We start from the raw sequence: 15,963 nt of genomic DNA, 5'->3' as shown, positions 1-15,963 counted from the left end.
TTCCAATAGGATAGCTTCCTTATGGTTGTATCCTCTCTTTGGACTACCATGTATTGTATATCAACTGTGATCTACTCATCTATTGTTTCAGGGTCTTAATGGTATACTACATACTTGGGATTAACTAACTAACTTCACTTAGTAAAGATAGATAAAAAAAATTGACTTAAGTGTGTCAGGATTATTCTCAAATGAATATCCATCTCAAGTCATAAGAAGTATTTGGTTTACCTAGGACAACTTCCTATAGACACTACCAATCCTATAGGTCTCCTTTAAAGGGTTTTAATCCTAAGATCAAAGCATTTGCTCTGATACCAACTGTGGTGACCCGGCATACCACTGCATGGTGTAGTATGCAAGTCCGATACAACACCAATGAAACACCGTTCCACTAGTATTATATCGCTCGAGTGGTACAACAGAAACATATGCGGGTCCAAGGCATGTCTATAGAATTACAACTCTGACTCTATTACATAAGATCAGCACAGCCTCCTACTTTATAATGAGGTAAATCTGCAAATAAACTCCAAAAGAACGATTCGTAGTCTAATCCTATCACGAACTCTATTTGTAGAGTATTTACCTAGCTATAGAGGCTAAGAATAGATTCTAGCTAAATAGGAGCTAGGTTTAGGAAGCTAGTTCCCTTCTATGGCTAAACTAGGTTTTATCCTTGTTGGATGTGATATCTGACTCCTATGACAAGGTCTTGTCTCTTGAAGTAGTTGTTGACTCCTCGGCCTTCGAGTTGCACTGTGGATCCTCCTTCGATGCCTCCATATCTAAGCAGGGGATTTAAGAGTGGGATGAGTACGAGCGTACTCAACAAGTTCATTATAGGAAAGAGGTGTTTAATGCACTAGCTACGACATTAGACCGGAAAGTCTAATACCAATGCAGGTTTTCATAACCATTTCTTCAAGAGGTTGCTTTTATTCGGAAGAACTATGTCCGTCAGCCTTCACCGGTTTACTAGAACTTCATGGAGCTCCTTTCCGGCCGCGTTCGCAGTTCCATATCCCGGAACAGGGAGTGACAGGTCACGGTTCTTTACACTCTGCAGAGGTGTGTTGCTTTACCCATAAGAGATCTTAACCTTGGTGCCAACCAAGCTGCAGGCTTGTCCACACTTCCTATGGTGTGAGGCCCGGTATAAGGTCTAGCCAATCATGTTCCTCCGCTACCTCGAACACCCACCCGTTGTTGCATGCCCCGACCACCGGGTCCACGCCGGTCCCATTATTCTCGTAGATTTCGGGGTGGACCCCGACCACGACATCAATGCGGGGCTCTACCATACATTCCTACGCCGGTAGCCGCAACCCATCATAGACCGCAATACCGTGGGGACTTAGGACTCCCCAGCCTCACCGCTTGCTCCTTCGGGCGACAAGTGTACTACGGACAATGCCGTGGGGACTTAGGACTCCCCAGCCTCACCGCTTGCCCCCTTGGATTACAAGTGTACTATGGTAAAGCGCATCCGTTGATGAACGAGAGGTGGAAACACTTTTGAATACTCCGTCCCACTCCGGATCTTATGGTTAACACGGGTATTACGGCACAAGAATCACTGGCGACATTTGTTGTTTAATCCTAGATGGATATAAACCCTTGCAATGGAACCTCCACCATATCAACACAATCCATGGTTCCATTGCCCACCACATAGTCATATTCATAGTTATGAAAATAGTGGTTTTGGTTTTTATGCAATAGTGATAATCATAGTACTTTGTAAGTAATTTGATAAAGATACTCAAATGACATGAGAAAGTGATGAACTTGCCTTTCTTGACTGCAAGATTATGCAGGCAAGGTCTTCGTCACGCAATAACTCCAAATTCTGAAATAGCATCATCGTCCGTAGGACGATGTTTAAAAGATTGGCAAGGATGCAATAATGCATAAGTATGAGATGCAATCGCTCTAAGCGTGATCTAACCCCGATGATTTAGGATCAGTGAGTTGTAATGATTGGTTTCGGGTGTGTTGCACTTTTAGAGTGATTCACATACAAGGTTCTTATTCAGGTGTGATTACTTGGTATTATAAACAGGTAGATAATAAAGCATAATAATCAATTGAGCACACAAAGAATGATAATTGGCATAATGTTAACAAGTAAAGAACAGTGGTCAGTTTTAGTACTATATGGCATGGTTAATGATTGATTATCATATACTTTTAAAAAATAACTTTTGAAGAACATGTTCTTTGATAAAGAACAAGTATGGTAATTAGGTTGGTGGGGTTCTATGGTTAACTATGGTTCTCATTAGCTCTTGAGTAGATATTAGATGGATCCAAACAAGGTTGGATTCATAAGCAACTAGGCTTGAATGGTTTTACTTAAGTATGAGCAACTTAAGCAATTAGTTATACATGGTTGTTATCATGGTGGGTTCATCTTGCTGGTGATAGCTAGGTAGGGTTTATAGGTTCTTATAAGCAGGGTTGATGATGGTTCTCTGTTTACTTCAAAAGAATAACTTTTGAAGAACATACTTCTTAAGTAATAAGAAGTATTACAATTAGGATTGAGGGTGTATATGGTTTGCTATTTGATTCACTAAGTAAGGAATAATTGACTCCTAAATAGGATGATTGATAAGTATCCAACACTAGTAGGGTTTAGTGGAGTATGGTTATGTAATGATAATTATTGGGCCTAGATACTATTGGGGTTCATCACAATGGTGTGATGCTAAGTATGGATGAATAAGGATGATGGTTTTGACAGTAGAAGCTAGGGTTTAAACTTGGTTGATCCTACTTGATCAACTAGGTTTAGTGATATGCATACATGGAATACTAAATTGCTAGTGATAGGGTTCTATATTTTATGTGGACATATGTATGTCTTTTAGTTGCTAATGGTGGCTCTATGATTTGAATTAAAGTACCATGATCACCTGTTCTAACCTTGGGTTTAGGTTAGAAGCAAATTAGGGTTCACATGTAATAATGGAACTAGGGTTCCTAACTAATTTAGGGTTTTAGGAGTCACATGAAATGATAGGGTTATAATATCATTCCATGTGGAATTTAGGGTTTGCTATTTACAATTTAATTCTATGATTAATAACTTCATGTTAAAGTTGAAGTTATTAATAACTTTGAAATAAAATTAATATTGAATTTGGCTTTTTATTATTTTTAATAATTTACTAATTAGGGTAATTATTAATTAGGGTTTAAATCTCTCTAATAAGGATTTAATAATTTAACAAATAAAGAAAATTAGTTTTAGTGTTTTCTATATTTATTTACTGGTGTTTATTTAATTTGGAAAGTTTTCCTAATTTTTGAATTTTAATTGCATTTTGCATTAAAAGAAAAGGCTTAATTAATAAGTATTGAATAATCGGATTTTTATTAAAAATAAAAATTTCATATTATATTTTTATTGGATAGATTTTTCTTTTATAAGAATTTTGATATCTCATTTATATTTTTCTGAGCTTTTATGAATTTTCGACAATTATTTGAAGTTGCAGATATTATTGAATTTGAAATAAAAGGAAATCTGCTAAACGTACCCGGCCAGACTACCCGCGGGGACACTGACTTGTGGGCCTGAGCCACGTCAGCTGCCACGTTGCAGTTGACTGGGGTCAAAATTGACGATGTGGCCAGGGAGCTCCTGGCCGGCGGTCAAACGGCGACGGCGCCGGAGCTAGGCTGCCCCCCAGGACGCGCGACTATGCTTAATAGAACCGCAACACGATGGGGAACCTAATGATGGCGGCGCCGCGCCCTAATGGTCACCGGAGTAGCTCCGGCGAGCTCAAACAACGGTGGCGGACGACGGCTAACGTCGATGCAACGCTACGGAATGAATTGGGACGCGATAGTAGTATCAATCGACGGGAAATCTTACCCTGATGCTTTTCTGAGGGTCGACGGTGTTGATTAGGGGCTGAGGTGAGCTCAGTCTCGCCATTTCCGACGATAACCGGCGACAGGGAGGAGAGGAATTCGCGGGACTCGATGCTCCCCAGCTCGATTCCTTTCTCTGGCTGAGCAAGTCGAGCGAGGGAACGACGATGGCGTCCACGGTGTAACGCGGGGATGTCCCAGATGGCGGCGATAGGAAACGGCCGGCGAGCTAGGTTTTCGGGCTTCTCAGTAATTGAAGAATGAAGAAGAGGAATTTATGCGGTTAGGGTTTTACGGCGGCGGTAGAGGGGTATTTGTAGTCTCCAGAGAGCGGCGGCGAGCATCTGGGCGCGGCCGGTGGCGAAGGAGCTGCCACCGAGCTGCTTGCCGGAACGGACGAAGACGATGGCTCCTCCTCGCGTGAAAATATCGTGAAGGGGTAAGTTGGGCCAGGCTGCTAGTGGGCTTGGTCTGCTGGGCTGATGCTGAGGGCTGCCGAGGTGGGCTGTTGGTGGGCTGCCACGGCCAGGTAAGCTAGGTAAAGTTTTTTCTCCTCCTTTTTTTTCTATTTTCATTTTCTGTTTTGTAATTTACCAAATTGAACTCATATTTGAATTATGTTGTTATAATTCAAATTTGAATCTTCTTATTTTGCAGGTGTTTAACAATTGGAGTTTACTGAGTATCTAGTGCAATGACTATTACACCACTCTCCCAATTGAGGAAAGTATTTTATAGTTGATTATATTTCACATATGTGGGCTTATTCAATATAGCAATTAAACATGAGTTTGTATTCTCATTTTAATTTCTTTTTCTATATGAATCAAATCTATTTGGAATTAATAGAGTTGATAATCTCAACTCAAAGCATTTCAGAGTTAGTTATTAGGATTTGGTTTCTATTTGAGAAGTTGGTTGTTCACATATGATTTTATATGAGTATTAAATATATTAGGGTTTTATGATTTCTATTACAACCCCCTTATTAAAGTTAATATTATCATTATATTTGAAAGGATCTAAGTAGATATTGGTTCTATCATGATTGATCTTGATTACAAAGATAAGTGGTTGATCACTACTTATATGGTTTTAATTATGGGACTTAGCATTAGGTGGCTCTTATGTTTTATAATTGAAGCATAGGATTTAATTAATGAACCATTAGGGTTCTAGTCATATTCACATAATGGCAATTGGTTTGCATCTCAATTATGCCTAGGTTCATATTATGATCACCATAGTGATGCATAAACTATGGTTGAGATATACCTTAGTTTGTAGATTTGGAATGCTATCATATTGCATTTGCTAGGGTTTAATCTCCCCTAACCAAGGTAATATGATTACTTACTTGATTGTTCGTGTGCTCCTTTAATTACTAAGGACTTGAGAATTAGTTTTATCTTCTACCAATTAACTTCTATTATTATCCTCAATTAATCATTAAAGTAACTACAGTGGTTATAGTTCTTTTTATAGTTAACTTTGGTCATATGGATGTATGGTTTCTCACCATATGAAGTATAGGGTTTAACTCTAAGGTTTTCTTGAGTTCTTTAATTTATGAAATATAGATATGGTAGGATCCTATTTATGATCACCCTGTGGTTCACAAGTTAAAGATAAGATATAAGCCTAGGGTTGCTTACTAGTTATCTTCCTATAATTTCATGTGGGAATGAAATCTACTTATTCTAGTAGGGTTTAACTTATCCTCACATACCTCCAGAGCATGATCATGGATTAGGCATGATCAACTTGTTATTAATATCTCTACCTCAAGTTCTTCGGGTTTATGATCATCACTCAATTTATAATGATCAAGGTTTGGCTTCCTAAGGTACCTTTCATTAAATAGGTTTCTCACTTCCATGATCAAGCATTGTCTTGATCAACTAGGGTATAGTACTTCTAATTTACCTTCTTGAATGGAACTACTATGGTTGCCTCTAAAGTTTATATCCCAGGAGAATGTCTGAGATATTTTGTTAGGGTCTTACTTAATCAATGATGATATAATCATCTAGTTATATAGATAGTGCTCTTCCCCAAGTCCAAGTGTTGCCTCATTAACTTGAGTGTAACACCAGATCTTGAGCTCTCTTATATAAGAATGGATTATTCCAGGTTTTATGGTGTACTCACAAGATCTTAATAGATATTTAGTCTAAAACTCCACTTGGCTATCTGGGTTGAATTAGTCTCCTCATTACTTTATCACTTCATGGATATGGTATTATTCCATGTGATGTTAGGTTGTCTCACCACTCCAAGATGAAATGGTTAATCTCCTAATACTTTAGTTCAAAGGTTGTCCTTTATTCTTAAATAGGTAAAGCTTGGATTAGTATGAATGGTCTCACTCATTTGGGAAGGACTTTAATACTAACCAGAGGTTAGGCTCTATAGAGATTGATGTGATCATCAATGTCTATGTTAAATATAAAGGGTTTATCTCTCTAGGAATTGTCTGGAATAATATCCTAGGGTTTCTCTTGAAGATAATGTTTTGAACACTTGGATGTATATCCAAGGTTTAGCTCAAAGCTTGTCATTGCTTCTCTAAGAATTAACATAGAACTCTCACCTCTCTGGGTTTGATGTATAATAATTTGAAATGGAGAAGAATTATATTCCTTAGTTGTATCTCCTTGTGATAATTCCAATGTTGAAGTGGAATGAATACCATGAAGTTTCATGGTAGGATCATGGATAGTTTTAAGACATGGAGAAGATAGTCAAGAATGGTTTCTCCATTTTATTGTTACTTGGTTTGTAATTGATTAGATGTTCATATGCTATGGCAAGTATTACCATATTATAATCTTTTATAAGATCAAGCAATTGATCATTGAGTAAAGTGTTGTTGTGTTGATTAATAGTTCCATTTGATCTAACCCCTTAGATCAAATCATCTTTACCCAAAACAAGGTTTTAACAAAGTCACATTGAGGTTTATAGCGCTTGACTTGACGAGCTACTTCAGTTCCACCAAGATCAAGTGAAACTTCAGTTACTGTGACTGTTTTAATTTTAAGCGCGAAAATTCCCCAGATTTTCTATGCATGAATGCAATGCACACATCTGTTTCCTCTATTTTTGTAACCCCATTACCTGGGATATTACACAGCGTCTGATCGCCGTCGGTGCCTCATCCTTGCTCCTCAATAGGACGAGCCACATGTACCTGGTCTTGTCATCCACCAGGAGCAGGAAGTAGCGCTTGCCTCCATGGGTCGGTGGAGATATTGGCCCACAGAGGTCACCGTGCACCAAGTCTAGCCGCTCGTCCGCCCTGTACTTCGCCGTGGCGGGGAAGGATGCGCGCCGCTGCTTGCCAACGAGGCATCCATCGCAGATCTCATCAACGTGCTCGATCATGGGCATGTCGTGCACCATGCCGTCACGGCCAAGCTTGCATAGTGACTCGAAGTTGAGGTGGCCATATCGCGCATGCCACTTCCATGCCTCCTCGCCGGCCGAGGCTGCCAGACAGATCGGGCGTGTGACCTGCTACGCAATGGTGTAAAGGCGATTCCCAGTCCTGGGCACCCCGGTGATGAGCTCCTCCTGTCGATCGCGCACGACCATGAAGCCACCCTTTACCAGGGCAGAGCATCCAACCTCGTCGAGTTGGCCGACGGAGACGATGGAGGTTTGGAGCCGAGGGATGTAGTACACCCTCGACAACACGCGGTGACGTCCTTGGTGCGCGACGAAGACGATGGTATCACATCCCTTGATGTCCACCATAGATCCATCACCGAAGCGCACGGTGCCGGAGACGTTCCGATCAAGCTCGGAGAACACCGTGGAGTTGCCGGTCATGTGGTTCGACGCGCCCGTGTCCATGTGCCACCTGGGGTCCTTGGCGGCGTCCTCGGCGCCGAGGCAGACCTTGGCACGCTCCTCGTTCAGGTGGACGGCGGCGTCGTCGTCCGTGAGCGCTTCCCCCTCCTGGGGAAGCACCAGTGCCATGAGAAGGGCGAGATCGACATCATCCACCTCAGCCACGTGGGCCTCAGCTGCGGCGCCCTCCTCCCGCTGCTTCTTGCGACACTCACGGGCCCAGTGGCCCGCTTTGCCGCAGTAGCGGCAGTTGCCGTCGCGCCGTGGTGCACTGTTGTTGTTGCCACCAGCGTCGTTTGCGTCCTTGCCGCGGTCGTGCTGCTTCCTGCGTGGCTTCTTGCTCCCGCTCGAGCCGCCATCGGGACAGCCACGCCCCGCGCGCGATCGCCACTCCTCCTCAGTGAGGAGCAGCTTGGTCCCTCCTTCCTCTTGCTCCTGTTCGTGTCGCTCCTCGATGGCCTTGAAACGCCCGACGAGCTCCTCGATGGATGTGGTGTCCAGGTCTACGAGGTTGTCGATGGAGCAGGCCAGTTGAGAGAACCTCTTTGGTGCGATGCGAAGCCACTTCTGCATGACCCGCTTGTCGGAGATGGGGTCGCCCAGCTCGCCAAGCCTCGCCGTGAGTCCTGTCAAGCGCATCGCCAAATCATCAACAGACTCACCGGGCTTGTGGCGCAGGTTCTCGTACTCCGTTCACAGGGTCTGGGCCTTGGCATCGCGCACCTTCTCCGATCCAGCGCGCAGCTTCCGGATCGCGCCCCACACGTCGTGTGCAGACTTGTGCTTCCGCAGCACCGGCAGCATCTCCCGTGGAACTAATTTGTAGATCAGTTCCAGGGCGCTGCGGTCGTTGCGATAGCCCCACTGATCCTCGAGATCTTATTCTCCCTGGATCGCTAGCCACAGGCCCCGAGCCTGGAAGCTCACCTCCATGAGGAGGCTCCACTCCGCGTAGTTGGAGCGCGTCAGAGGCGGCACGTTGGAAGAGCCCGCCACGAACGGCGCGTATGGCCGCGCCACCGCCAGCTCGTGCCCCTTGGCGGCTGCGGTTGGGTCTCGAACCCTTGCAAGCGGCGACTTGCTGTCGTCGTCGTCCTTGCCCGATGTGTCACCTGGTGCCATGCGGATCCAAAGCCCTAGGCTCTGATACCACTTGTCAGACTTGGCGCTCTCAACTCACACGATAATGGCGATCAAGAGATGAACTCAGAGAGGAAGAAGGACACGAGAGTTTTGTGCAGTGCTCAACTTACTGCCTTTCTGTTTCTGCTCTTCTATTTATTTGGTTGTTACAAAGATGCTAACTGAAACCACAAAAATAGGAGCACGACCACGCATCCAACGTTGCCATCCCAACGTCGCATGAACGAGTCCACTAACATCGCCATGATCGCATGCTTCGTGCCATCCCACGATGGATCAGGGCGTCGATACTATCTTATCTAGACTGAGTCGCAGCTCAAATTATTATCAAAGCAAAACAAGAAAATGCAAATGACAGAAAACCTCTAAAACGATTTACACTGTCTAAACCTGAACCTATCGAGCGAGGCAGCTGTTAAGCAACATTTCTATCAATAATTAGTGAAATTTATAAGTGAACGAAAAATATAGAAACATGTGCAACGAGGACAGCTGGGAAGTAACGATGGAGATAACTTGACAGAAAATAGTATTTAAGAGGGAGATAACCAATATAATTTGATAAGATGCCTAATGCACAGATAAACTATTTCCACGAAGCATTTTAGAAACATCATGATGTTTCACCATGGTGGGTAATTATTGGGAAAAGGACGATTTATACACATAGGTCACGTAATTTGCAACAATTATTTTGTGCACAGAACGATTATTAAATCAAACAATCAGCAGGCACCACAAACCTTGTCAATCACATAACCAATTTAAAATTTTCACACGTGAGAACAAATGGAAGAATGCAAAAACTGAAGCGTTACTGACCTTGGGACTAATAAATCAAAAGGAAAAAATATATATGTTAGCTAGCTGAAGCGCAGAGAATGCAGGTGTTGTACGGATAGGAACATAATCCAGGGACATCCTCATAGGTGATGATGTAAAACCCAAAATCAGTAAACTCTTATAAGTAGTCTGTAGTTCTGCAGGTCATACATATGGCTTCAAAGAACTAATGGTGGAAAATTTATTTATTACCTATATCAAAGTTGAACCCATTTGCTCAAATCTTAGCAGTTTGGGTACTGTTGATGGTAGTTTTCCCTCCAATTAAAGGTGGACACGTCAACTTTTTTCACTGTTGATGGCGCATTGCAGCTTCACATGGTCTCCGTCTTCCTTTTTCATCGACCTCATAATTCCTTGGTTACCGGTCGTCTCCCGTTACCGACCTTAATTTTCTCCTGTAGCTTCCGGCTGCAGTCCATTTCTCTTCTAAAAGGCAGCTGTGCTACTCGTGCTCAGGAGGTCTCAAAAGGGGCAAATCCATCCACGCCGCACGTTTTGACCGCGCCAGCTTCCGCGTTTCACCTGGTTCGTTCGATTCTTCTGGATTTTTCTTACTGCCCGCTACCTGTTAATAGTCCGTGACAGCTGGGACCATTTTAGCGCGGGGCCAGTAGCAAGAGAGGGCTGCAGGTGCTCTAGATCGTAGACGTTTTCCCGGCTGGTTTGGTAGCCTTTTCCGTAGCGTCTCGTAGGCCGGTGGTGGACAACGCCTCTTTTACTCGCGTGCTATGTGCTCCGTTTCGCTGCCAACTGGTCCCCTTGGGATTGTGGGATCCATTCGTCAGCGATGGGTGTGTGTCGCTGGCTGGTACGGGGTGCGTACGCTTCCTTTTTTAACGCTGCGCGTTGGACGTGGTGGGGGCCCAACGGCATGGCAGCGAGAGATGGTGGGGCCCCAGCGGTATGGCAGCGAGAGCCGCGTCCCATTGGGCGGCAACTTTCCTCACTGCGGTTTCTACCCGTGTGTGCACCGCAGCTCCGTCCGTGGGACCTGGCTTCTGCGTGTCGAACTTGTGTTGGTGGGTTCGCGGGCGTGTGGGTCAACGGTTCCGTCCCTGCCCTCTCCTACTCGCCCCCCGTTCCCGGCTCAGTCCCACGCCGCCTCACTTCTTCTCCCTCTCTTTCGCCGAGGTGAAACCGTCGCCTGCTCCCACTCGTCTGCCCGCTCCGTGCCGTCACCTGCCCGGTCCGTCACAAGGGGTCAATGGGGTTTCAGGTCATGGGCGTCTATGGTTAGGGTTAGTTCGCCTCTCCTTCCTGCGCTTGCTCTTCATTCTTCTTGGTGTTCCTGCTGCGCGTTTGTTGTTGATTCTGCCTGATCTTTCTCCCCTACGCTGCAGCTTGTTTGTCATTGCTGCTGCTGCTGCGTTCCTCTCACGGTCTGAGGTTGGGGTCGGTCTCCTTCTCTGCTTTGCACGCGGCCGCTCCCTCGCGCCCGCCTTACTTGTTTGATGAAATGCCTGCCTAGTAGAGTGGTAATTTGACCGCCCCTATTTCCTTGCAGGTTGTTGCTTCCGTGCTGCTGAAGTTCTTCCGCTCGTGCAGGTCTCGGTGCTGCTGTGTTCCGCTTCCCGCGCCACCCAAGGTTTGATTCTCCTGGATTCTGTACACTTGTTTTGGTTGGTCTTGTATCGTTTGTTTAGGTTGACCTTGACCTTGTATCGTTTCATCCTGTATTAAGGGCATATACGGTTTTGTTGTCCGGGGCTATAATTATGGTTCTATGGTAGCATAGAGATTGCGTCAGGTCTGTGGTTATTGTCGCGACGTGTGCAGCTCGTCAAATGAGCCGTTTGGAGAGAGAGACTATGCGTCCATTTTCAGGTACTGCTGTAGGATCGGTGGGCTCAGAGCATTTTCTGGCCTCCCCTGTAGGTCGTGCCTCTAGATTGGCATTTGGTGTGCTCGCAGCTTATGGCGTTCTGCCGTGAATATGTAGCTGTTGTTTGTATTGGACCCAAGAGAATAAGTCTGAAGACTGTTATTTGCTGTGAAACATTGATACTGCTACGTGCACTTCGGCCTGTGCCTTATAATAACCAAATTTTGCTGCTAGATTAGTTTAACCACAGCCCATCCATCGATTAGATGCAGGCCATTGGTTGTGTACTGTTGCATCTTCTTCGCCTGCGTTGGTTTCGTGCTTTGAGAAAATTGATACAGAGCTTTACTTGCCTTATGAAAGATGACAGTTCCCTGCCTTAGGAACTTTTACTTAACTTTCAGGGGCATCTTTCTTTCAAATTTTGAACATCTCTTTGGTCAGTTGCTTTTAGAGTAATTCCAGTTTATAAATACATATTTCAGATTGTTTAGCTTTGGCTGCCCTCTGGCTTGGTTGTAATTTTTCCGCTTCCTAATCTTAAACTTTGTAGATCTACATCTTGGAAATTAGTAAATTCTATTTCTTTTTACTAGGCTACCTTCCTGTTTTAGAGGTTAGTAAAACTTTTGCTTGCTGCATAGATTTGGTTACAGGGTTGCTTGCGAGCTTGCTTGTGCCTATGTGTTCCTGCCGCATGCATGGCTGGCCCTCGTGTTGTTCGTGCAAGACCACCGCGGGTGTCTGCTACCACTGATGTTCGAACTAGCGTCCGTAGGCGCCATAGAGCCTTGGTGCCGCAGCCGCTGCGGCCGGTGCTTGTTGGGTTTGTCTCTGCAGGCCTTCCAAAAAGGAAATGTACGCTCTTTTGGGTTCTCTTTTGGGTGGTCCTAGGTTCCTTTTGTTGCAGGGTCTTGATTGCTATGTGTGCATGGTTTTGTTGGTTTTCCTATAGGGGACGGTTTCTTCCCGGTTGTTAGTCCAGAGGTTGCTACTAGAAACCGGAAAAGGCGCAAGATTATACATGATAGGCAATGTGGTCGTATACCAGGTGATTGTTTACTTTACACCATTTTACTCGTTAAGTTCGGCTTGGTCTCTGGTTGTTTCTTGTGTTAGATTTTATATGTCCTTGTTTGGTACAGATGCTCGCTTTACTTCTCCCCTAGAACCTTTGTGGGTTGGCTTTACGTTGGAAGAGGCTGATATCTTAAAAGGTAAAAGAAGTCTTCAGTAGTTTGTGCTGCCCCTCTTACTTGTTATTGTGTTTTCGTGTGGTTGTTTCTAAACCCAGTCAAATGTGTAGCTAGCTACAGAGATAGGTCTTTTTTATGGAGGCCCATACTATCGGTGTGGTCGATGTAAGGCGAGCTTCTGGTACCAGGAAAGGGTGAAGTCCGCGTCTGCAATCACCGAGAGGCGTGTTGTCTATAACAACTGCTGCAAGGGTGGGAAAGTCTTTATTCCACCTGCCAAGAAGCCACCTGAGTTCCTTCAGGCTCTTGTTGATTTCGATGGCCCTACGCGTAGCAAAGCATTTATTGAAAAAATACGGCAATACAACTGTTTGTTTGCTTTTACCTCCATGGGAGCAACCATTGATCGTTCCGTAAGCAGTGGTGGGGGTCCAAATGTTTTCAAAATATGTGGTAACATCTGTCATCGGATTGGATCGCTTTTGCCTGAGGAAGGTAAAACTCCTAAATATGCTGAGCTATACATATATCATGGAGGGGATGAGGCTGATAACAGAATCCAGGCATTAAATAAGGATGATAAACTCGATGGTGGTTTAGATAAGGGCATTGTGAAGGGTCTTGAGATCATGCTTAACACTCATAATTCACTTGTAAAACAATTTCGCATGGCTAAACAGGTCCTAGCAGAAAATGAGTTCGCTGATGTTTCTATCCGTATTGTTGCTCCTGGAGAGTTAGATGGCCCCCAGTTTAATCTTCCTTCTACGGATGAACTTGCATGCTTAGTATTTGGTGAGCTGACGCCGGAGGCTCCTAAGCGTGATATCATTATCCGTGGTAGAGGTTCTGGTTTGCAACGAATTTCTTCTTTGCATCCTGCTTATATGTCTTTGCAGTATCCTCTGTTGTTTCCGTATGGCGAGCGTGGGTTTCAGCTGGGTGTTAAGTACATTGGAGCAGATAATTTGGACCCTAAAAAAAAGCACAAAATGACAATGCATGACTTTTATTGCTTTTGTTCACACTATAAAGAAGGACAATACAACCCCTACCTATCATGTGGCATGCTGTCTGATCGGGCTGTCGTAGATTCCCGTGCTTATATAGATGAGGCTAGATTGCATTTTATTCAGTTAAGCAATGATGACTTAAGAGCCGAGAGTTTGCAAGGTCTTGTAGACGCAGTTGGGGAGGGGCGTATGGACGGGAGCTCTGTTGGCAAAAAAAAATCCTACCCTCCTCTTACACCGGCGGACGACGCTACATGGTAGAAAATTTTCAGGATGCGGTTGCTATCTCTCGTGTTCATGGTTGTCCTGATATTTTCACCACTTTCACGTGCAATCCTAAATGGCCTGAAATCGCCGAGGCTCTCTCTGTTGAACCTGGGCAAAAGCCACACAATCGAGCTGATATTACGGTTAGGGTCTACCATATGAAGCTTCCGGAGTACCTCGCTTCTATTAGGAGTGGAAAAGCGTTTGGCAAGACCGTCACGGGTAATTCAGATGTCTCTTCATTTGTATCTTGTCCTTATTCTGTTCTTTTGAGTGTAGGTTCATGTTGTAACTTGCTTACTCTGTTTTCAGTTTTGCACACCGTTGAGTTCCAGAAAAGGGGGTTGCCTCATGCACACATACTTGTTTGGCAAGATAAAGAAAAGCGGGGTGAGGTAACCCCTGCTTTGATTGACTCTTTTATCTCTGCGGAGATTCCTGACCCTGTAGAGGATCCTCTTGGGTATGCTCTTGTTGTCGAGTTCATGATGCATGGCCCTTGTGGGGAAGATAATCCTAAATGCCCTTGCATGAAAGACGGGGTATGCTCAAAGAAGTTTCCTAAATCATTTCAGGATGAGACATCCATTGATGAATCTGGTTTTCCTGTTTATAGGCGTCGAGACAATGGCTGTTTTGTCATGAAAAATAAAGTCAGACTAGACAATAGGCATGTTGTTCCTTACAACATGATGCTGATAAAAATATTTCAGGCTCATTTAAATGTTGAGTGGTGTAACAAAACACATGTCATAAAGTATCTTTACAAGTATGTTACTAAGGGGCCTGACTATTCAAAAACTCTATTTGAAAGGATAAAAAACCCCGGTGATCCAGAAACTGGTGACATAGATGAGATTGAGGAGTATCGAGCATGTCGTTATATCTGTGCCTATGATTCTTTTTGGAGGTGTTATGGGTATGATATACATAGCAAGCATCCTTCTGTTGAAAGGCTTGTTGTGCATCTGTTGGGTAAACATGTTGTGCGATTTCGCGCATTGTCTAACCTGCCTGCACTTGTTAACAATAGCCTGTTACAAAAAACTATGCTCACTGAGTGGTTTGCTGCTAATGTCAAATATGCAAGTGCTCGATCTTTAACTTACTGTGATTTTCCAACAAAATGGTCTTGGGTAGCAGAAACTAAAAGTTGGGTGCGGAGAAAACGGAGTGACAAGATTAGAAGGGTGTATTATGTTCATCCTTCTACCGGCGAGCTTTATTATCTTAGAATGTTGTTGATGCTTGTGAAAGGCGCAAAGTGCTATGCTGATGTTAGGACTTATAATGGTACTGTGTATGAATCGTTCAAGGATGCATGTGCTGCCAGGGGGCTGCTAGGTGATGATAGTGAGTGGTACTGTGCTTTTGATGAGGCTTTGAAATGGGGTATGGGGAACCAGTTACGACAGCTGTTTGTTACTATGGTCATTTACTGTGGTGTTCTTGACGAAAATGTTTTCTTTGAAAAGTATTGGACCTATTTGGCTGAAGACATCCAACATAGGATGTGTTGTTCTCTTCATGATGCTTCCTATACTGTCCCTATCGCTGAACTAAGAAACATGCTTCTGGACGAATTGGCTGTTGTCTTTGCTAAGAACGGCTGTAGTATTTTAGATCATGCCTTGCCTCTGAAAACTGTCTATGATAATGATTCGAATGTAAATAACATGATCAGTGATGAGCTTTCTCAAGACTGTGAAACGCTCATTAAAACTGCTGAGGCTATGCAGCAGTAGCTTAATGAGGATCAGAAAGTTGCATTTAAATCTATTGTAGATAAGGTGCGGGATGGTAAACCTGGGTTGTTTTTTGTGTCAGGGCAGGGTGGCACTAGAAAGACTTTTCTTTGGAATGCATTAGTTGCCTACCTCAGGGGGTACAAGAGAATTGTTTTAACTGTTGCATCTTCGGGTGTTGCGTCTCT

At 44.1% G+C, this 15,963-nt stretch overlaps 1 protein-coding gene across 1 annotated transcript in view; it reads left to right on the top strand.

Moving 5' to 3' along the window:
* Positions 1-11,285: 11,285 nt before the first annotated feature.
* The window catches only part of LOC124696039, a 58,532-nt gene continuing 53,854 nt past the window's right edge, over positions 11,286-15,963 (top strand). Inside the window, exon 1 of the mRNA XM_047228826.1 lies at positions 11,286-11,317. The gene's annotated coding sequence lies outside the window, so the exon portion shown is untranslated. The remainder of the gene's footprint in view (positions 11,318-15,963) is intronic.

Source organism: Lolium rigidum, chromosome 3 (assembly GCF_022539505.1).
Source record: "Lolium rigidum isolate FL_2022 chromosome 3, APGP_CSIRO_Lrig_0.1, whole genome shotgun sequence".
Taxonomy (NCBI): Eukaryota; Viridiplantae; Streptophyta; class Magnoliopsida; order Poales; family Poaceae; genus Lolium; species Lolium rigidum.
Note: the sequence above shows the minus strand (reverse complement) of the source record. Positions and strands in the feature narration are given on the sequence as shown.